This window comes from Pseudophryne corroboree, chromosome 9 (genome assembly GCF_028390025.1).
Source record: "Pseudophryne corroboree isolate aPseCor3 chromosome 9, aPseCor3.hap2, whole genome shotgun sequence".
Lineage (NCBI taxonomy): Eukaryota > Metazoa > Chordata > Amphibia > Anura > Myobatrachidae > Pseudophryne > Pseudophryne corroboree.
In genome coordinates this window covers 45,248,961-45,272,435 of record NC_086452.1, presented here as the reverse complement: position 1 = coordinate 45,272,435, position 23,475 = coordinate 45,248,961, and the positions used below count along the sequence as shown (strand labels likewise).

The window sequence follows — 23,475 nt, the reverse complement described above, 5'->3', positions numbered from 1 at the left end:
TGCGGCGCTGGCAGCATGAAAAGCCCACTCCCCCCTTCCCTCACCTGTGTGTCAGTGGCTCGGTACATATCAAAGGAGGGGGCGGAGCTACACGGACCGGAATGGGCGGAGCTAAACGGGACAGAAGGGGCGGAGCTACACGGACCAGGCTGCTGCAGTGCTGTACTGAGGGAGACAGTGGCTTAGGTAAGTGGTGGGTGACTGAGAAATGTGTGTGTATATGGTGGGTGTGTATGTGTGTGTCTATGTGTGTAAATTATGTGTGTGCGCACACGTTTTATGGACGCTACTACTGGGGGGGTGCATTACGTGTAAGGACGCAACTACAGGGGGGGCATTACATATAATGACGCTACTACTACTGGGGGGGCCATTACGTGTAAGGATGCTACTACTACTGGAAGGGGCATTATGTATAAGGACGCTACTACTACTTGGAGTGCACTACGTATAAGGACACTACTACTACTGGGGGAGGCATTACGTATAAGGACGCTACTACTACTGGGGAGGCATTATGTATAAGGACGCTAATACTACTGGGGGGGGGGCATTATGCATAAGGACGCTACTACTACGGGTGGGGCATTACGTATAAGATAAATAAGATTGTGCTACATTTTGGCGTAAATTTAAATGGGGGTACTATTGTGTTGCCATGCCCCTTACTTGTGTGACCACACCCCTTTACCCGGCGCGCGCCAAAGTATTATGGGAGGGCGCAAATTTATAGTTTTCAGGGGGGTGCCGAACACCCTAGCACCGGCCCTGCTGCAGCCAGATCTCCATATCTGACATCAGGTAAAGGTCCGCTCCCCATCCTACCCCTGGTACCTTCCGTCCACTCTTCTCAATGCCAGTACCAGGGAACAGTTTCCATAGCAGGGGGCCATCAACAGTGTTAGTGTGGGGGTACAGGGGTGGTATATCAGTGGGTAGGGGTAATTCTTTGTGTGCCCCCCACCAGCCCACTGCGCCCATCGATGTCATTGCCCCCCCACCTAGAACCTACCTGCCAGTTCAGTCACAGGGATCCCCCTGCCACCTTCCCATCCTGCCTAGCGTCCCCCACCATCTCACTGGCCCCCCTCCCATCCCAATGTCTCCCACCCTACCAGCCCTGGGTATTCCCTCCCTTATTAAGCCCAGTGTACCCCCTTCTCCAACATAGTGCCACCCCTTCCCACCATGTCAGTGCCTATTTCCCATTCAGCCCAGTGCCCCCCTATATATCATCCACTGCCTCTCCCCATCAACCTCTATCTGGTGTCATCCATTGTCTCTCCCTGTCACCCTTTTAATGTCACCCACTACCTTTCCCTGTCTCCTACTGCCTCTGCCGTCACCTTCTCCCTCTCATCATCCACTTCCTCTCCCTGTCACCCTCTCCTTTCACACGCTGCCTTTCCCCTGCATCACTATCTCGACATCCGCCTCTCTCTCCTGTTACCCTCTTCAAAGCATCACCCTCTCCCTCTCCATGTCAACTTTTCCCTGTCACCCACTGTGTCTCCGTGTCTACCATTCCTGTCACCAACTAGCTCATGGATACAGCATTCCCTTTGAAGCCACGCTTATTGTGGGCCACACCCACTTTCCCAGGAGCGTGCTTGCCTTTGGCGCACAAAGTACCCCCCAAGTCATGGTGCCCCCCCTGTCATTTTTTTCTGGATCCGCCCATGGGTGCGGCCTAGGGGTGATGGATAGGGGAGGGGACTGGAGGTGTTGTGCTTAGGGGAGTTGTGGGTGTGGTGGGCCGGGGGATGGTGGCGGGTGATGGAAAGTGCCATGGGTGATGGAGGGCCACATGAAGTGGCTGTGGGGAGGGGGAGGGTATTGGGGGATGTGGCATGTACAGGGGAGGCTGGGGGAGTGGGGTAGGTGGATTGGGAAGGTTGTGTTCAGGTGTAGAGGGTGGTGGAGGGGTGGGGTATTTGTGTAAGGTGGGTGGCAGGTATGGGGCTAGTTTATTTGGGGAATGTCCTTGGGAGTAGCGGTGTGTGTTGCATAGGTGGGTGCATTGTGGGTGGGGGTTAGCAAATTGACCTCTGTGTGGTTTGGATTAGAAAGGGAGAGGATGGAGTGAGGTGCAGTATCAGAGGGGATGCAGGGTATGCTAAAGGGGGTTCATAGGTGGTGCTGGGGTGGAGTGGCAGTTTGTTTACGGTCGGGTGCGGAGGTTTGTATGTGATTGGTTATGGGGGGTTTAGTGCTGGATTGTGGTGGGTGGTGAAAGTACTGTGGTTGTTGGAGTAGTGTTTGCGAGGGGTACGTAGATTAGGGTGGGGTCCCCGAGATGCTGTGGCTGCTGGATGACGGGACTTGGCCAAGAGGTGTGGGTGCCAGGGGGATGAGGAAGGTTGCGTGAGGGTGGCATGGTTGGGGGAGGTCCACATGTGCTGGGCAGGTGGATGTGGGAGGGCATTGGGGGGTGTAGTGTGTACTGGGAAGGGGGGGGGTAGGCAGATGGGGAAGGGTGTGTTAAGGTGCAGGGGGTGATGGAGGGGTTGTGTATTTATGGAAGGTGGGTGTTAGATATGGTTGGGGGATGTCCTTGTGGGGTGCGGTGGGTGGTGTACAGGCGAAGTTGTGGTGAGTGGGCTTTGATGTTTGCTTGGAGTTGTGGTTGTGCGAGGGTGGTGTTTGTTGCTGTGGTGTGTGGGTTAGGTGTGCATGAGGTGTAGTGGTTGTGTGGGGGTATTTTACGGATGGAGAAAGGGTTTTCAGTTTGCTGGGGGTGGTGGAGGGTGCCTGCATGTTGTAGTTGGCAGGGGTATTCTTGTGTGTGAAGGAGAAGAGGTTACTATGGTGGGGAGAGTGGTGGTGGCTCAGGTGTGATGGTGTTCCTCACGTGGAAGGTGCGCTGTACACCTTTGCGGCTGTACCTTATGTAGCTATGGGTGTGCACTCCCTGACTGCTGCCGTGAGACAATGATTCGGCTGCAGAGGGAGGGAGCGCCGGGTACTACAGGAATGCTTCGGGTGTATTGGTCCGTCCTGTGGCAGGTCTGCAGCACTTGGTCTGTCCCTTGTGAGCGGCGGCATGCCTCCACACTGTGGTCCTGGGGCCAGGGGGATGTGATGGGGCTGCTACGTGCGTGTGTCCCCAGGGCAGCGGACTGGCGGTGAGCCGCAGGGAATATGCGGCTACGGGTGTGCGCTCCCTGACTGCTGCAGAGGGAGGTAGCGCCGGGTGTATTGTTCCGTCCCATCTGCAGCGCTTGGTCTGTCCTCCACACTGTGTTCCTGGGGCGGTGGGCTGGCAGTGAGGCGCAGGGAATATGCAGCTACGGGTGTGCACTCCCTAACTGCTGCAGAGGGAGGGAGGGCCGGGTGTATTGTTCCGTCCCATCTGCAGCGCTTGGTCTGTCCTCCACACTGTGTTCCTGGGGCGGCAGGCTGGCGGTGAGCCGCAGGCAATGGACATTAGTCAGTGTGTGATCCGTGTGGTGGGCCGCTGAACAATGATCCCCGCTGCCTCCCGGGCACCTTTCCCCCACAGTGGCTGTATGCGGCAATCGGTGGCATGGGGGAGGATAAGGGAGGTGGTCCGGCATGGTGTGTACCCGGCAGAGGTGTGGGTTCCATCCACCTGCTGCTTCCATGCATCCTTAGAATACCCTGTCTGTATACCTGTCTCTGCTGTTGCCATAGCCCATGGAGGTGCATTAGCCTCCGCCCAGCTCTGTGACTCCGCCCAGCGTTACGGCCAGGCACAGAGTCACAGATCTGGGCTATTATATAGGATATATATATATATATATATATATATATATTTATTTATTTGACACAGCTGATCAAGAGTTCCCTCCTCCCTTAACCCCACATTTGTCCCAGATATTACTTTCCGCTGCCCTTTCTCCACACAGTGGGATCCGTTAGCACAGGGGCTAGCCTTGTGTGCGACTGGGACATAAAGGGCCCACAGGGGAAACGATCACAGGGGGCCTTGAATGGGTGAGGTCTTTATATAAGTCTGTATATTATAATAGAAGATGTTTATCCCTAAATCTAGTTATAATTAGATAAGAAAATGTAGTTTAAGGCATTTAGCTTTTTTTAGACAGATAAGTACTGTAACATTGTGTAAATCTAGTGGAGAAACGCGAATGACCTAATGATACTGTAGATGCTTTACTACCATGTATAAAATTCTACAGCCGACGCGGTTAAAGTGCTAGACATGACATTACTACTGTGTCGGCATGCCGTGTACGACAGGCCACTGTCCACATTGTCATTCTGAATGTCGACGATACATACCTATCCCGTCTCAGAGCCCATTCTGAGGCATATCACTAGGTGAAGGTATATATATATGTTAATTTTCATATCCTTGTGCCGCTCGTGTACTGAGCAATAGGGGTTGAGTACGTCACCATTTTAAGAAGCTGCAAAATAGTCACCTCTCAGGATAGCGTTATGAGTGCCTGGATGCCCAATTGCATCTTCGTGTTCCATTGTGCGTAACATGGCTTTACCAGCGCGCACAATGTGCAAACAAGGAAACCTTTGCTTTGTAATAGCAGTGCATTAATGATGGCGGCTCTCCGGACATCTCCAGCGGGGGCCAATTTGCTAAATACAGATGAACTTAGGGAGCAATACTTGTAAAACTGTACAGACAAATAAATGCATTCATAATTATTCCTCTACACCTCTTTAAGAGTAGACTGGTACTTGGGCACATTGTGATTTACTGGAGATTTCAGTATATACTCCGTTATGGGCACACTGTGTTATTTGTACACACTGTTAATCAGACACATTGCATTACAGTATTACAGTACACTAGTAGAAAGTGTTCAGGTACTGATGAAGCCTTTTACAAGGTGAAACGCGTTGGTAAAAGGAGATCCGTGAGACTAGCAAAACACATCGACAGAGCCAACCTTAACTAGTTAATACCAAAAAGCTATTATTTGCACTTACAGGAGTAGGGTAAGTGATTCGATTCTGAAACTATTTGACTTTTGTTATAATTATGGTTACCTAAGGAATGTATGATATAATTGGAAACAAGCTATGTACGCTTTGATATAACATAATTATTGTACCATTATCCTAGTAGGAACATTATTCTTTTTAAACACAGTATTGTAACATCTTTTTTTGTACCTCATACCTTGAATCCATTAACACATTTTTTATTATATAATTCTTGTTTTTTTATCATTTTCATTTTTGGACTATATTTTTTGAAAGTATTGAGGAAAGAGGGTATACAGCGCTATGAACTGGATATACAAATACACGATTTATTAAGAAAAGAATTGTTGCAACATGTCATAAGTACTTATGTAATTTGTAAAAAATGTATTCACAGTAAATGCTTATAAAATTTGACAATATAAAACAAAAATAGGGCAAACTCAACACAGCAGTTTTAAATAGAATGTTATCACATGTAGAAGCCTCACATGATCTCCTGTTTAAAGTCCAAGGAAATAAAGCCACAGTCCCAGGGGTGCATTAAACACCTATCAGATGTTGTTAGTCCTTACGGAGTGAGATACACAGACCTTTGTTGCTTGATTCCGGACACAAGGGTCCTATTGAAAGCTTGGTCCTATACTCCTTGTTCGGACAGCAGTGAATTCCCCGTTTTTGCAAAGGGTGGACTTCTAGGCGTATTCCAGGATATCTGTGAGATCTGTAGTGGAGGACTTCTTTTTTAAAAGTATGTTTGTATTGTTGTTGTCCTTGTGTTGCATACCAGTATTAGGTTATTAATATATTTTCTATACTGTCTCAAATTTTGTCATAGAGAACCCTGCAAAATAGCAATAAATTAAATTTGTATCCTTGCTACTGTGAAAAATTCAATTGTATTCTCTTCTACACTCTATGGGATTGTGCGCTGGGAGATTCTCCGTATTACGTTTCTAAGCCACTTAGGGTTGGAGGACCCTTATACCCCAATAGCAGCAAGCCCCAGTAGAACAAAACATCCCATTCCCTTCTCATTAGAAGCGTAGTCTACAGACATATAATAGCGATGATGACATGATTGACGATGGACATGATTGTGAAGCGATTGTGGATCACTATGACATGATTTTGTGCGAATTGGGTCATTGGTAGCTTGGACCACCTTCTTTCACTCGGTAAGTGGATGGCTGCGGGTGGGTGGTCGGTCAGCCTCAGGAAACTTGCCCAGTCTTCTTTTTAGGACCCTCCTGGCAAGTAGGAAAATATGATAGGCTATAATTCTCAAAAAAGAAAGAAAAAAAAGAAAAAAGAAAGACTCTGTGTTGGGGCACTCTTATGATTGTAGTTAGACAATAAAACTTAACTTTTAATTCAATATTTAAATAATAAGATTAAGTAGCACACAACTTCAAAGAGTTATTTTATGTATATATGCAAATTACCAGTTTATTTTGCATAAGTGACACCCCATAAATGGAGTTGTACTAGATAGTGAACAACTGCCTAGGTGAAAATATTTGACTTAATAAATAATTACTCGAATGTCACTGTCTATACTCAATATCACAAGACAGATTAATTATCCCCACAGGGTTCATCGTTCAGTGGTCTCTATAGTTGCAAATAATTTCTTAATATCGTCACTCTCAAAGGTACAAGTCATAGATCTCAGTGAGCAAAAGTGTTGCCTCTATGGGTACTTAAACACCTGCTGCTCTACGTTGAGACAGTGGTGTTACCACAAGGCTTTTTAATTCAAAGGATTAGTACCTCCTTGAGGTCTAACCATCAAAAAGATATTGGTTACAAAGCCTGTATCTCTAAATGCCCCTTGCAGAAGGGGGGCTATTAGTATATGGTATCCCCTTTGTTGTGGGGGATCATGATACCTAAAACGGATCCATATCACATACCCCTCGTATTTTTATAAAGAAGGTCTTACACAGAGTGTCCAGGTAGGCACTGAAAATTAGATCGAAAATAGATGGTAGGTGGGTAGTTTCCTTCTGCTGTTCAGCATATAGGTTTACTGCACCTGGTATTCATTGTGGGTCCCCCCATCAATTACTTACCAGGCCTACCAGAGATTGGCTTCCAAGACTCTAGGCTATAATTCTCCCAGACATTCTAGACAATTATTTCCTTAGTCCCCCACTGCTTTTTTACTGTTAATGGTGGCCGGGGCTGAGATAGCCATCTGGCAAATGCTAGTAGGGCTGAAGGCTAGATGGGCCAGTCCGGCCACTCAAAGTGCAGGGCTGGCCGAGCAATGCAACCTAGGGTTGGCCATCGACCATTGATGATTCCTAATCATCAATGGTTTTCGGCTGATGTAGAATACTTTTGCCATCGATGGTGGAGAACAAGATGGTTTCCCACCATCGATGGTATAGCATAACCAAATATATATTTTTTAATTATTGACACCCGTAAAGCCATGCCCCCGGGCCCTTATTGGCCTGCGGCTCACTCAGTTCCATAGTAGAGTGTTACCATCAATGGCTGAAACCATCAAAAGTTCCCTTACAGATGGTTTCCCACCATCAAGGTTATCCATCAATGGTACCATCAGTGGTACCGTCGATGGTAATCATCAATGGATAACCCATTGATGGCCATACCTAGTGCAACCTCCCAGCTCTTTGCTCAGCTGGCTGCCCTCCCCCCACCACACCCACGGCCGGTATACAGGGCGTACCACTAGGCCACACCCCTGTGAGCCGTGGCCACAGCCCCTTGCCATGCATGCATAGTGACATTGCCAGGGCTGCTTTACAGCCCCCAGTCCGTCCCTGATGGTGGCTGAAATGCACTCTAGTACCCGGCTGACAGTCCCCTCTGCTTACTCCAGTAATTTGCAGACAATATCAGCCCCGCCCACTTTTGAGGGTGGAGCTTTGAGGCTGTGACCGGCCAGGCCAGTCCTACCCTTTGCTCTCTAATATGCATGTGCCATGTTTCTGGCAATATCTTGAGAAATACTGTATGCAACAGACACCATTCTATACACCACAACACTAACAATGAAAGTACATCTGACAACACAAGAAGATAATTACGTAATTTCACATAAGTAGATAATTACGGCTACGGACCAACTTGCAGGTTGTGTTCGCCACCCGCGGTTACGCATCCGCTGTTCACACTCAAACATTTCTAAGTTCTCACTCCTGTTAGAATCAGTGACCTTTCTTTTTTATTTCAAACACACAAAAAATACAATATTAAAATTCAAAAAATTCTGACACTATTTTTGATTTTAAAATCTCTGTTTCTGACATACTGTACGCTATGGTTGCTGTGCAGGAAAATCTGCATAGTAACGCAACAGGACTCTAACACATCTGCAAGTAGACCCGGCATTCTATTTGTGGCAGCTTTCAAGCTAATGTATGTAGCCATCTGCCTTGACAGGCTCACCATGACGAAGCCAACGCAAGATGCTCCAGGAGGCAGGAGCAGGCAAGGTAAGAACGCACTCTTTTTTATCTACAAAAAAGCTAACAAAAAACACAACTTCCCTCCAACGCACTAATTAGTGTAGTTTAGCTCCAAGCCACTGCAGTGAGATGATCAAACCAAACCATACAGTGGGGTATATTTACTAAGATTCGTATTTTTCAGAATCATGTTCAAGTTCAATCACGACTGACATCGACAGTGTAAATCTGCAACTTTTTGAATTGATTACGACTCATTTACTAAGCAGTCGTATTCGTATTTTCCATATCTTCCGATGTCGATGTCATTCGTGTTTTTTTGCTGCTGAATGCGGCCGCGTTTGCTATTTTGCGGCCGCGTTGTTGCGTTTTTTTTACGACTGCGTCACAAGTCTGTTACGGCAGTGATTTGGAATTTGCGGCCGCGTTTTTACTCCTAAGTTTCGTTTACGTCACGCGGCCGTGATTGGTTGTATTCGTGAAGGAGGAGTGTCTGTGCATGTTACTATAAAAACGCCCCAAACACTCCGCACCTCGTGGGTTTAGCTAGTGGAGAGGAGAGAGGAAGGTGTATTTGGAGTTGGTGAGTTTGGTGGAGTTTTTGGTGGATTTGGAGAGGAGTTTGGTGATTGTTGAGTGCTGTACTGTGTGTGTTAGTAGTCTTGTGATCTTTGTAGTATTGTTTTTTCCCAGTTTGTAAACTTTTTTGTCCTTGTTTTTTTTTTTCAGTCTTTTGTCATTGTTTGTGAGTGAGTGAGCGTGTGTGTTGGCTGTGTGGTGTGTAGTAGGAGTAGTGGAGGAGTGTGTTTTGTGTTTTCATTTTTGTGTGTTTTATGTTGTTTGTCATGTCCGACTCAGAGGTCAGTGTGGTGGCGGAGGTTAGTGAGGTGGAGGCTGGTAGTGAGGTGGAGGCTGGTAGTGAGGTGGAGGGGGGTAGTGAGAGGGAGGAGGTTAGTGAGGAGGAGGAGGAGGGGGTGCCTGTTGCTGGATTTTCCAGTGATAGTGATGGTGTTGTGGCACCGCAGCCACGCACCACTACCAAGACTGGCAGGAATATAAAGTTCAGCTATGCTGAAAACATGGCGTTGGTGCGTGAGCTGATGAAGCACCATCGCCAATTGTTTGGTCAGGATGCTGCCAGGGTGTCCTCCCGCAGGAAGTCTGCCCTGTGGGGGCAAGTCATACTTGCTGTGAATAGTGAGGGTGTGGTGAGGCGGACAGAGGACACGTGCCGCAAGCGTTTCTATGATATTAAGCGGCGTGTCAAGGCCAAGATGGCCAAAGAGTCCAAATCTGCACGGAGAACCGGAGGTGGGCCACCTTTACGTGTAAGCTATCGGGACTGGGAGGAGCCTGTGCGGGCATTGATTCCTGGCGAAGTGGTGTCTGCTACTCATGTCCGGGATTCGGACCGACCCACGCAGGATGGTAAGTTTGTTTTGTAATATTGTTCTTAAAATGTCTGTAAAATTTAGTTAATTTCATTTTTAAAGTTTAAAGGATGATTTTTTTCTCACAAAACAGATTGCATGCCTATGCTCCCTTAAGGTGTGTTTGTGTTTTGAATGTTTTTTTTTCTTTTTTTGTTGCAATTTTTGGCGATAATGCTTGAACATGTGTGTTTGTTTAAAATCCACAAAAGGTTTTTGTTTTTTTAACAAACAGAAAAGCGGGAAAATTTTTAAAACATTACATTTTAAAAATATTTGCAAGTACTCAATCTCTGCAATATCTGAGACCAAAAACTTATTTTAAATAAATTTATTGTGTGCCACATCAAGTACATTTTGATATTCAACTCAAAATCATGAATGTAGAAGCTCTTAAGCTTAAAAATTTGTTTTAAACAAAACCATATAGATGCTTACAGTACATTAATGGTTTTCAGTGGGTCATTTTTCCAAAAACATGGTAATAATGTTGGGGTCACTTTTTCCACAGTCACACAGACCAGCCGCCCAGACAGGCCTCACACAAGTCAGGATGATGCCGGTATTGCAGGTAAGTCTTCACTGTAGTCACATATTCTGAAAACACATAGAAGTACAAAATATTAAGTTTAAATTTTGCACCTAGGTTCTGCTTCTGGAAGCCGACCTCCTGTAAGCCGCCCATCACAGGGCTTGGGCCACTTACCCAGGAGGCCAACTAAGACACGGCGTCTTGGCTCTGATTCCGCACCTCCATCATCCCCACCCAGGCGAAGACTTTCGGCAGTGTCACCCCAGCCACCACTGGCACTATTGTCGAGTTCGCAGAGTGATGAGGCCAGATCACCTCAGTTATCTGGTGAGTAAAAACATAAATTAAACACATAAGCAATAATATACACAGTACACTTAAGATGTTGTTAGTTGGTTTGGAGTTTACATGTTTTCCTCAACAATCAATGTGATGTAACGTCTTCAATTGCTCAAGGTGCTTTAATAAAATTAGATAAGGTCTTAGTGGATGGTCTAGACAACCTATTTGTATGAAAACAACAGATTTGAGGATACATTAAGCACACACACGTTCACATTTTTAAAAAAATATGAATAAAATTAAATGTTGGACCGAAATAAAAAAACCATTAGAGTGTTCACACATCGCCCCTGTCCAGTATGTAGATGGCTTACTTGCTCCGCTCCTCTGGACTATACAGGTAAGTAGTCTATATCGTGGTGAGGGGAGGGAATCTAACAGTGTAATGGTGTGGAGGGAAGTTAGTTAAGTGAGGAATATGCAAATTTGGCAATGTTTGCGCCTGTGTTGGTTTTTTAAAATATAAAAATTATAAATTGTTAACGTTGAGAAAAACAAGTGCTAATAATGCAAAAATGTAGTATTAGGAATGTATTAATGTGTTGCATTAGCCAGGCCAAATTAAAAAAAATTACAACATTGCATGTTGCCTACCCCATACAGAGCACAACTTGATGTCCGCCGAGGACCAGCAGGGACCAGAACAAGAGCCATCCTTCACACTGCAACTTACAGCTGTTGATCCAAGCATGCCAATACAGTTGCAGGATATACCCCAACCATCCATCAGTCCCCAACTGGCACAAGCTCCGCCCCCAAGCCAAATTCCTGGCGATTTTTGGGCCAGTTGGACAAGCCAACAGGCCCAAAGCAATGCCACCCTGACCCAACATACACAACACCTTGCCAGTCTGCCCCATCATCTACCGCGTATTAGTCGCAACTCGGGCAGACTGATAGTACAAGTAGGGAGAATGGCTACCTCAATGGAGCAAATTAGGGCTGAAAACAGCCAAATGAATGCACATTTATCCCGCATTATAGATGAGCAACAGCGACATCAGCAGGCACTCGTTCAGATCATTCAACACAATCAAGTGGTGAATGAGGCCTTATCCAGGATTGTAGCCAGCCACACTGCTACAAACACTCAGCTGATTGCCAGTTTAAATAATTTGAGCAGCAATATTGCTATGATGGGAGCTCAGCAAGTTACCTCCAGCTCGGGGACCACGACCCCTGTTCAAACGCCAGTAACCTCCCCTGTCCGGCGTTCCTCAAGAGCACGTGCCAGTGAGCCAGCACCCAGCACACACAAGCGAAAAAAATAACACCAATCTTTTTGTGCAAATAAATACAAAAATTTGTTAAAAAAAAACATTCCTGTGTCCGTCTCCAAAATTTTTTAAGCTGGTCTGTATGTATGTAGTTATGTTTTTCAAGGGTAATGACTGTAAATGTTTTGTTAGCATCAACTAAGCACAATGTACACACCACTATAAACAACAAACAGTAAGTAACAGAACACACAATAGAAAGTAGAGCAAAGTGTTTAGTGAAGGATAATTACAGCATAATAAAACTTACCTGTAAAATATCGCAGGATCACTTCTTGACGTACCTGCCTCCCTACAATTGTACTCACACTGTCACCAGATGTATCTAACTCCTCTGCTTGCTGACTGCTTTCTCCCTCACCATGTGCCAGATGTTGACTTAAACACAGATTATGGAGAAAACAGCAGCAGAACACAATCCGAGTCACCTTTGAGGGACTATACAACAAAAGGCCACCAGATTTATCCAGACACCGAAAACGTGACTTCAGCACCCCAAAACATCTTTCTATCACATTCCGCGTAGCCTTATGTGCATGATTATAACTGTGTTCAGCAGGAGAATCAGGTTGGGACAATGGAGTAAGGAGCCAAGAGTAGCAGCCGTAACCCCCATCACCTGAAAAACATATATAGTCAACATTAGGACATATGTTAGATTATTCTATCACCTCCTCCAAAATCTAGGCTGTGGTTAAAAGACATACACACATAACATTTTCAACATACCCAACAGCCAGCCATCAGGCATTTGTCCCTCCTCAAATTTATCGAAGAGCGATGACTGACTGAGGATGAAGGAGTCATGGCAGGCACCAGGGTAACCTGCAACAACACTCATAATTTTTAAATTTGCATCACAGACCACCTGGACATTAGTTGATTGATCCATATGCCTATTAGTATATATATACTGGCGGCCCTTAGGTGATCTCAGCTGAACGTGTGTGCAATCTATGGCCCCCAGCACATTGGGCATGCCTGCAAGCTCATAGAAAGCTACCCTGACAGCACTCCACTCCGACTCCTCAGTAGGGAAGCAGATTGAGGCTTTAATGTGTGGCTCCAACACATCCAAAACCTGAGTGGACATTAAATAAGCTAAGGTGAGTGTCATGTTAGGTATTCTCTACAATACTGTGGTGTTTCAACTTACACAAGCAACACTTAGCCATAACCGCATATGTATTTTTAGACTCACCTGCATCAAAAATCTTGAAAAGGTGGGCTGTGAGATCCCAATGACGTCGCCTGCCACAGCCTGGAAGCTCCCAGTAGCCATAAAGTGTAACACAGCCAGGAGTTTGTGTAGGCCTGAGACAGAGCGAGAGCGTGCTGTCTCAGGGTCTATGCCCAGTTTGACAAGGTCATACAGGTGGAAAATGTTGTTTCTATTTAGGCGGAACATCTGTATGACCCTATCATCGGACAATGCATTTAAGTTTAAACGCCCTCTAAAAAAACGAGGCTGGCGCAGCCTCCGCGGTACCTGGACAACCTGTTGGCCATGTTCACTTACCTGGTCCTGATTCCTGGAAGCCTCATGGAGCAGTCTAACGTATCCCACAGCCAACAAAAAACCATTGCCACACACTACAGCTGCCATTTCAGAGTGAGAGTAGTTCAGAATGTGCCTGAAACACTTTTATAGGCCCAAAAAAACAGGTGTGAGTAATGGATAATTAAGTTCACATGTAAACGCGGTTTTCAAAGGCTGGTGCGTTTTTTTTTAGGAAAAAAATGCGAATCGTAATTTTTCGCGGCCGCGAAATCATTTTCGCGGCAGCAAATGCAATTACGAATGGTTAGTAAATGACCGAGATTCATATCTAAACAGGCGTAATTTGACCGATGGTGTATTCATTCGTAATTTTGAACTTGGACTAGCAAAAAAATACGAATGACCTCATCACTGCCGTGATTAGTGTTTAGTAAATGACCGAGATGACACTTTGAAGAAAAAACGCCATCTCGGTCAAAATCGGGAGCTTAGTAAATATACCCCAGTGTGTCTAGTTTATATATTCTGGATTTACCTGATAAAATCTACACCAGAACAGGAATTAAAATTAATGCGTGCATTTGTTTGGATTTGCTTGTTATTATAGGAATATAAATTATTTTTTTGTAAATAATTGTTTCTTTTTCTCTCTGTTAAAGCATAAATTCCAAAAAGTTATTGGTTTTCTTTTTTGGCCTTTTCCTCCCATTAGAAATATTTTCAATTAATCCTTTTTTTTACTACTAATAATAATAATAATCTCCTATATATTTGCCCAAGTCTGTGACTCTGTGCCCGTAACGCTGGGCGGAGTCACAGAGCCCGCCCACCACATGTGCAGCAAGTCTCTGCTCCTGCTGCCTGTCCATGTCACACCCCTTCCCCTCCCCCCCCCAGCAAATCTGACTAACCAGCCACGGCGCGCCGAATAACAACAACCGCTGCCCCCGGCATACACATTAGGAGGGACGGGTGGCGCAGGAGAAGGCTCTCATAGCCCTCCCTGCTCCGCGTACACAGACCCGCCACCTCCTCCGCACACATCCCGCTGTCAGGAGCCGAGTGCTGCAGTGACGTCATCTCCTGCAGCACTCTCCTCCGGTCACACAGCCAACACACACTGTCTGCAGTCTCCGGGGGCTGCCAGCATCTACAGACAAGCTGGAAACACCCCCGGAGCGAGAGAAAAAAGACCCGTGAGTCCACGCCCCTTTTACGCTAGGCCACGCCCCCATTTCGCCGTGCGAGGGAGGGGGGGCCTGGGGGAGGAAATGTCATAGTACAGACTGCTCTCCCACACCTGGTGACGCCTCTGGATACTGAACTATTTCACAGCCTGCAGCAGCCATCCACAGCCCCAACGGTGAGTCCCTCCAACCATCCTGCCCACTGTATCTATGTCTGGTCACCCAGGGCCGTCTTTTCGTATGGGCTCAGTGGGCTCTTGCCCAAGGGCCCAGGAGTATAAGGGCCCTAGGCTGATAGCTGAGGGTCTCCTCTTTCCAGGGGTACCAAATTTTTGAAAATCGGCCCTGGGGAACCGGAGATATCCGACTTGAAAGCAGTGGTCCCCATCCAAACTGTTAACTGCTCTTTCCAGACAGATATCTCAGGTTCTGTCTGACTCTGAATTTTTCTGAGGGTATAATCCAAAATCTGTGACTCTTCCCTTTTGGTGGACACTGGCAGCTTGTCTCTACTATGCCCAGAACCAGAGATATCAGCCTTCTAACAGCTGGTCTCTGCTCCAGCTCCACACGCCTAATTTGCAGTTTTAGATTTTCGTTGGCTGCTGAACTCTGATCCCCAAGTCCCCAGAACCTTCTGAAAGGTGAGACTCTCTAGTATTTTATCCCATTCAAAGCTAAGAAATATATTTTCAGGAACTTGAGATATCTGCAGTCAAGCAAGCTGCCCTCCCACCGGAAAATTATAAATATTAAGCCCACTCCACTAGCCACCCCTCCCCTACATATTAAACACCCCCTACCACTCTGGAAGTCATGTACCAGGGCCCCTTCATTCAGCCCAATGCCCCCTTCTACAGTTAAGCCCCATCTGTGCAGTAAAGGAGTAATTAGCAGAAATTACTGCTCCAGTTCCTACAAGCTGAGTGGAAGATAGAACACCCCCTACCACCCGCGGGGCATCAAAGCTGCCGCTGATAGCACCCCCCACCCCTACGGCTGGAGGATGGGTAGGGGGCCCAGTGCATTGCTGTGCCCAGGGGCCTACACTGCTGTTAAAACGGCCCTGTGGTCACCACTTTACACAACTCCACCCCCTCCACTACTTCCCCCCCTTTCTTCATCAGCTTCCTCACTGGGGACCCTCCCTACCGCCCCGCGTCTCTGTATCCCCTCCCTACCGCCCCGCGTCTCTCTATCCCCTTCCAACCGCCCCGCATCTCTTTCCCCTCCCTACCGCCCCGCGTCTCTCTATCCCCTCCCAACCGCCCCGCGTCTCTCTGTCCCCTCCCTACCGCCCGCGTCTCTCTGTCCCCTCCCTACCGCCCCGCGTCTCTGTCCCCTCCCTACCGCCCCGTGTCTCTCTGTACCCTCCCTACCGCCCGCGTCTCTCTGTCCCCTCCCTACCGCCCCGCGTCTCTCTCTCCCCTCCCTACCGCCCCGCGTCTCTGTATCCCCTCCCTACCGCCCCTACCACCCCGCGTCTCTCTGTCCCCTCCCTACCGCCCCACATCTCTGTATCCACTCCCTCCCTACCGCCCCGCGTCTCTCTGTCCCCTCCCTACCGCCCTGCGTCTCTCTGTCCCATCCCTACCGCCCCGTGTTTCTCTGTCCCCTCCCTATCGCCCCACGTCTTTGTATCCACTCCCTACCAGCCTGCGTCTCTCTATCCCCTCCCTAACGCCCCGCGTCTCTCTTTCCCCTCCCTACCGCCCCGCGTCTCTCTTTCCCCTCCCTACCGCCCCGCGTCGCTGTATCCCCTCCCTAAGGCCCCATGTCTCTGTATCCCCTCCTCCCTACGCCTCTGTATCCCCACCTTACCGCCCCGCTTCTCTCTATCCCCTCCCTACCGCCCTGCGTTTCTCTATCCCCTCCCTACCACCCGCGTCTCTCTATCCCCTCCCTACCGCCCGCGTCTCTGTATCCCCTCCCTACCGCCCCGCGTCTCTGTATCCCCTCCCTACCGCCCCGCGTCTCTGTATCCCCTCCCTACCACCCCGCGTCTCTGTATCCCCTCCCTATCGCCCCGCGTCTCTCTATACCCTCCCTACCGCCCCGCATCTCTGTATCCCCTCCCTACCGCCCTGCGTCTCTGTATCCCCTCCCTACCACCCTGCGTCTCTGTATCCCCTCCCTACCGCCCTGCGTCTCTGTATCCTCTCCCTACCCCTCTGCGTCCCATACACGGTCCATACCACCGGCTCCTTGATACCTCCCTGACAAACCCTCACCAGGAGGACAGGAGCCATAACCCCCTGCGGTGCCCCCCATAGTTACCGGTATATTGGTGATGCTCCGCTGTGCCGCCTCCTCCCTATCCCTCACTCAGCAAGCGCAGGGCGCAAGCCCAGCACCGAGCACATGACCGTGCTGTCCATGCCCATTGGCCCTGGGAGCAGCACCAGCCTGCGCACCCTCCTCCTACTGCACCTGAGGGGGGCACGCACATAGCGCATGCAGAGGGGACTGGTGCACCTGCGGCCGCGTGGAGACATTGCGTGCGCAACATGTCCGCGTTGCTACACCTGAAGGATAGTACGGTGTAGAGAGAGGACACAGCTGCCTCTGTTCCGCATTGTACCAGCACTCCTCTCTGTGTCTAATGACACCGTATACCTCTTCATGCGGGTATGTCTATATCACATACATCCTTATCCGTGTCCTATATATTGTTACACATACAATCATATAGTTATAGGTCCTGCACCCACCCCCCACCTGCATCCACCCCCCCCTCCACCCGCAGTATCTACATACTCCCTGCCTCATCCGCCCCCCCCCCCCCCCGCACCCGCTACATTCTTTACATCGTGCCCTGCAGGCACCGTTAACGCCGTCGCAAGGGCCTACACCCCCTTCACCATCTCAAGCCCTTTCGTCGTGCAATATTTGACCACTGACAAACCTAGGAATGCAGGTAATACTCATACAAATATTGAACCCCAGCAAGGCGTGCAGGGGTTAAGGGGGCGTAGCCCCTTTCGACGGTGTGAAGAGTGCCCGTAGGGCGCGATGAATCGCCTAGTAATAATAATAATAATAATAATAATGTGGGGGAAGAGCAGACCTAAGTATCAATACAACTTGTGGTGTGGCTATACAAATATGTATTGCACAGCATACTAACGCAATGTTGACCGCTGCTCTGCATAGCATTCCATAAATCGGAGGGGAGGTGATGGGGTTTAAGGCACAGCCTAACTCTTCAAGAGTGCTAAGCATGCCCCTGGGAGGTGATTACACCCCCTCGCCACATGAACATGTCCCTTAGCCTGATTCCCGTCACTCAAAAATTCCCATAATAAGCCCCAAGAACCAGGCAAGTTGTAATCTTCACCTGCATCAACACCCTTTTCCTTTTCCTTACAGTTGGACTTGCACACCGATGCTTGTTTGACCCCAGGTTTTGTGAACATAGTAGTTGGGCTCATTCGGAGGAGGTGATGAAACAGAAAAATGGGTATATGACAGCTGGACAGAAGGAACCAGGCAAAAAAAAGTGTGGGCTTTGAAGGCCAAGTCCAAGTAGAAGTCAGGGTAGGTGACCATCCACAGATTGGTCTACCTCTGAGCAGTGGCCTGGGCAGGTGACTATCCACAGGCTGGTCAGTGCCAGAGCAAGAGTCACGGTAGGTGGCTATTCATAGATTGGTCAGGATCTGAGCAGTAGCCAGGGCAGGTGACTATCCACAAGCTGGTCAATGTCAGAGCAGGGGTCAAGGTAGGTGGTTTATCCACAGATTGTTAAGTGTCAGAGCAGGGGTCAGGACAGGTGTCTACCCACCCACTGCTCAGAGTCCAAGTAGTGTACCAGGCAGGTAACTATACACATAATAGTCAGGGCCTGAGCAGAAGTCACGAATCCAGAATCCAAGAAAAAAGCCATTCAATCCAGAACACTGTGCCCAGTACTTTTTTTTCTGCATCTACCACAAGCAGGGAGGAGTACGACTATATGGATGGAGGCAACCAATCAGATGGTCTTTAGGTACTAACCACCAGGCCTTATGGATAGTAACTGAGACCCAAGCCTGAGTTTTGCATCCTAGAGGATGTGGCAACACACACCCGTAGGATGCATGCAACTTCATCTTTTGCCGAGGCTGCATGTACATCATAGCTTTCCTGAGATTCTGCTGCACCAGGCCCCATAATACCTCTCAGCAGCTCTGATCACCCTGATCAGACCAGACTGGTCAATCACTACCAATGCTCTGCTACTGGGACAGGCATCATAATATAAAATATATGCTAAAATAATAAATCTATGACATATAGTAGTGTTGTATGACATACACCTGCATCAAGTTTTTAATTTGAAAGGGAACATTATCCCAAAGTGGCTGTTTATCTCACCCACTTTGTGTCACTCTTCCCCAGTGGCCCGTTCTCTGTACTGTGTAGAGCATATAACTTTGGTACATTTGCCTATGTCTCTGTTACAGTTGGGTATCTATAGAAACAAACCACAAACAAACTATGCCACATATAACGGTCACCATTACAGATGTATAATTATGAAATCAACACCAACTTATCACATAAGTGTGTGCCCCTCCACTCAGCATGGCACAAGCCTTACAATGTGTCTCCTTCATTGCTTTATCTCAGTTACAGTATGTAGTCTTACTCTACAAAATGACATCTTTTTGCACTGCTTCAGATAACTAAGCTTACCGGGTCACGATAACTAAGAGCACCAGGTCCCCATAGCTAGGAGCACAAGATCCCCATAACTAAGAGCACCAGGTCCCCATAACTAGGAGCAACAGGTCCCCATAACTAGGAGCACCAGATCCCCATAACTAACAGCCCCAGGAACCCAAAACTAAGAGCACCAGGTCCCCGTAACTAGGAGCACCAGGTCCCCATAACTAAGAGCATCAGGTCTACATAAATAAGTGTAACAGGTCCCCATAACTAAGAGCACCAGGTCCCCATAACTAAGAGCACCAGGTCCTCATAACTAGGAGCACCAGGTCCCCATAACTAGGAGCACCAGGTCTACATACATAAGGGCACCAGGTCCCCATAAGTAAGAGCACCAGGTCCCCATAATTAGGAGCACCAGGTCCCAATAACTAGGAGCACCAGGTCTACATAAATAAGGGCACCAGGTCCCCATAACTAGGAGCACCAGGTCCCCATAACTAGGAGCACCAGGTCCCCATAACTAAGAGCACCAGGTCTACATAAATAAGGGCACCAGGTCCCCATAATTAGGAGCACCAGGTCCCCATAACTAAGAGCACCATGTCCTCATAACTAGGAGCACCAGGTCTACATAAATAAGGACACCAGATCCCCATAACTAGGAGCACCAGGTCCCCATAACTAGGAGCACCAGGTCCCCATAACTAGGAGCACCAGATCTACATAAATAAGGGCACCAGGTCCCCATAACTAGGAGCACCAGGTCCCCATAACTAGGAGCACCAGGTGTACATAAATAAGGGCACCAGGTCCCCATAACTAGGAGCACCAGGTCCCCATAACTAGGAGCACCAGGTCCCCATAACTAGGAGCACCAGGTCCCTATAACTAGGAACACCAGGTCCTCATAACTAGGAGCACCAGGTCCCCATAACTAGGAGCACCAGGTCCTCATAACTAGGAGCACCAGGTCCCCATAACTAAAAGCACCAGGTCTACATAAATAAGGGCACCAGGTACCCATAACTAGAAGCACCAGGTCCCCATAACTAGGAGCACCAGGTCCCCATAACTAGGAGCACCAGGTCCCCATAACTAGGAGCACCAGGTATTCATAACTAGGAGCACCAGGTCCCCATAACTAGGAGCACCAGGTCCCCATAAGTCAGAGTACCAGGTCCTCATAACTAGGAGCACCAGGTCCCCATAATTAAGAGCACCGGGTCCCCATAACTAGGAGCACAAGGTCCCCATAACTAGGAGCACCAGGTCCCCATAAGTAAGAGTACCGGGTCCCCATAACTAGGAGCACAAGGTCCCCATAGCTAGGAGCACCAGGTCCCCATAACTAAGAGCACCAGGTCCCCATAACTAAGAGCACCAGGTCACCATACCTAGGAGCACCAGGTCCCCATAACTAGGAGCACCAGGTCCCCATATCTAAGAGCACCAGGTCCCCATAACTAGGAGCACCAGGTCCCCATAACCTAGAGCACCAGCTCCTCATAACTAGGATCACCAGGTCTACATAAATAAGGGCACCAGGTCCCCATAACTAGGAGCACCAGGTCCCCATATCTAAGAGCACCAGGTCCCCATAACTAGGAGCACCAGGTCCCTATAACTAGGAGCACCAGGTCCCCATAACTAGGAGCACCAGATCTACATAAATAAGGGCACCAGGTCCCCATAACTAGGAGCACCAGGTCCCCATAACTAGGAGCACCAGGTCCCCATAACTAGGAGCACCAGGTCCCTATAACTAGGAGCACCAGGTCCTCATAACTAGGAGCACCAGGTCCCCATAACTAGGAGCACCAGGTCCTCATAACTAGGAGCACCAGGTCCCCATAACTAGAAGCACCAGGTCTACATAAATAAGGGCACCAGGTCCCCATAACTAGGAGCACCAGGTACCCATAACTAGGAGCACCAGGTCCCCATAACTAGGAGCACCAGGTCCCCATAACTAAGAGCACCAGGTCTACATAAATAAGGGCACCAGGTCCCCATAAGTAGGAGCACCATGTCCTCATAACTAGGAGCACCAGGTCTACATAAATAAGGACACCAGATCCCCATAACTAGGAGCACCAGGTCCCCATAACTAGGAGCACCAGGTCCCCATTACTAGGAGCACAAGGTCTACATAAATAAGGGCACCAGGTCCCCATAACTAGGAGCGCCAGGTCCCCATAACTAGGAGCACCAGGTATTCATAACTAGGAGCACCAGGTATTCATAACTAGGAGCACCAGGTCCCCATAAGTCGGAGTACCAGGTCCTTATAACTAGGAGCACCAGGTCCCCATAATTAAGAGCACCAGGTCCCCATAACCAGGAGCACCAGGTCCCCATAAGTAAGAGCACCAGGTACCTATAACTAGGAGCACCAGGTCCATAACTAAGAGCACCAGGTCCCCATAACTAAGAGCACCAGGTCCCCATAACTAAGAGCACCAGGTCCCCATACCTAGGAGCACCAGATCCCCATAACTAGGAGCACCAGGTCCCCATATCTAAGAGCACCAGGTCCCCATAACTAGGAGCACCAGGTCCCCATAACTAGCCCCCCCCCCCCCCCGTACAAACACAAAAGCATCACATAGCGGTAATGCCTTTGTATTTGTATAACTAGGAGCACCAGGTCCCCATAACTAGGAGCACAAGGTCCCTATAACTAGGAGCACGAGGTCCTCATAACTAGGAGCACCAGGTCCCCATAACTAGGAGCACCAGGTCCTCATAACTAGGAGCACCAGGTCCCCATAACTAAGAGCACCAGGTCTACATAAATAAGGGCACCAGGTCCCCATAAGTAGGAGCACCAGGTCTACATTAATAAGGACACCAGATACCCATAACTAGGAGCACCAGGTCCCTATAACTAGGAGCACCAGGTCTACATAAATAAGGGCACCAGGTACCCATAACTAGAAGCACCAGGTCCCCATAACTAGGAGCACCAGGTCCCCATAACTAGGAGCACCAGGTCCCCATATCTAGGAGCACCAGGTCCCCATAACTAAGAGCACCAGGTCTACATAAATAAGGGCACCAGGTCCCCATAAGTAGGAGCACCATGTCCTCATAACTAGGAGCACCAGGTCTACATAAATAAGGACACCAGATACCCATAACTAGGAGCACCAGGTCCCCATAACTAGGAGCACCAGGTCCCCATAACTAGGAGCACCAGGTCTACATAAATAAGGGCACTTGGTCCCCATAACTAGGAGCACCAGGTCCCCATAACTAGGAGCACCAGGTATTCATAACTAGGAGCACCATGTCCCCATAACTAGGAGCACCAGGTCCCCATAAGTCGGAGTACCAGGTCCTCATAACTAGGAGCACCAGGTCCCCATAATTAAGAGCACCAGGTCCCCATATCTAGGAGCACAAGGTCCCCATAACTAGGAACACCAGGTCCCCATAAGCAAGAGCACCAGGTCTCCATAACTAGGAGCACCAGGTCCATAACTAGGAGCACCAGGTCCCCATAACTAAGAGCACCAGGTCCCCATACCTAGGAGCACCAGGTCCCCATAACTAGGAGCACCAGGTCCCCATATCTAAGAGCACCAGGTCCCCATAACTAGGAGCACCAGGTCCCCATAACTAGGAGCACCAGGTCCTCATAACTAGGAGCACCAGGTCTACATAAATAAGGGCACCAGGTCCCCATAACTAGGAGCACCAGGTCCCCATATCTAAGAGCGCAGGTCCCCATAACTAGGAGCACCAGGTCCCCATCACTAGGAGCACCAGATCTACATAAATAAGGGCAACAGGTCCCCATAGCTAGGAGCACCAGGTCCCCATAACTAGGAGCACCAGGTCCTCATAACTAGTAGCACCAGGTCCCCATAACTAGGAGTACCAGGTCTACATAAATAAGGGCACCAGGTCCCCTTAACTAGGAGCACCAGGTCCTCATAACTAGGAGCACCAGGTCCCCATAACTAGGAGCACCAGGTCCTCATAACTAGGAGCACCAGGTCCCCATAACTAGAAGCACCAGGTCTACATAAATAAGGGCACCAGGTCCCCATAACTAGGAGCACCAGGTCCCCATAACTAGGAGCACCAGGTCCCCATAACTAAGAGCACCAGGTCTACATACATAAGGGCACCAGGTCCCCATATCTAGGAGCACAAGGTCCCCATAACTAGGAACA

General features: G+C 48.6%; 1 long non-coding RNA gene across 1 annotated transcript; it reads left to right on the top strand.

Annotated features, from left to right (window-relative positions):
- The first annotated feature begins 10,310 nt into the window (after window positions 1-10,310).
- Window positions 10,311-11,602, top strand: LOC134956657 (uncharacterized). The gene is made up of 3 exons (XR_010186062.1): window positions 10,311-10,373; window positions 10,449-10,661; window positions 11,280-11,602. It is a non-coding gene; the product is annotated as an uncharacterized LOC134956657 (long non-coding RNA).
- Window positions 11,603-23,475: the final 11,873 nt, after the last annotated feature.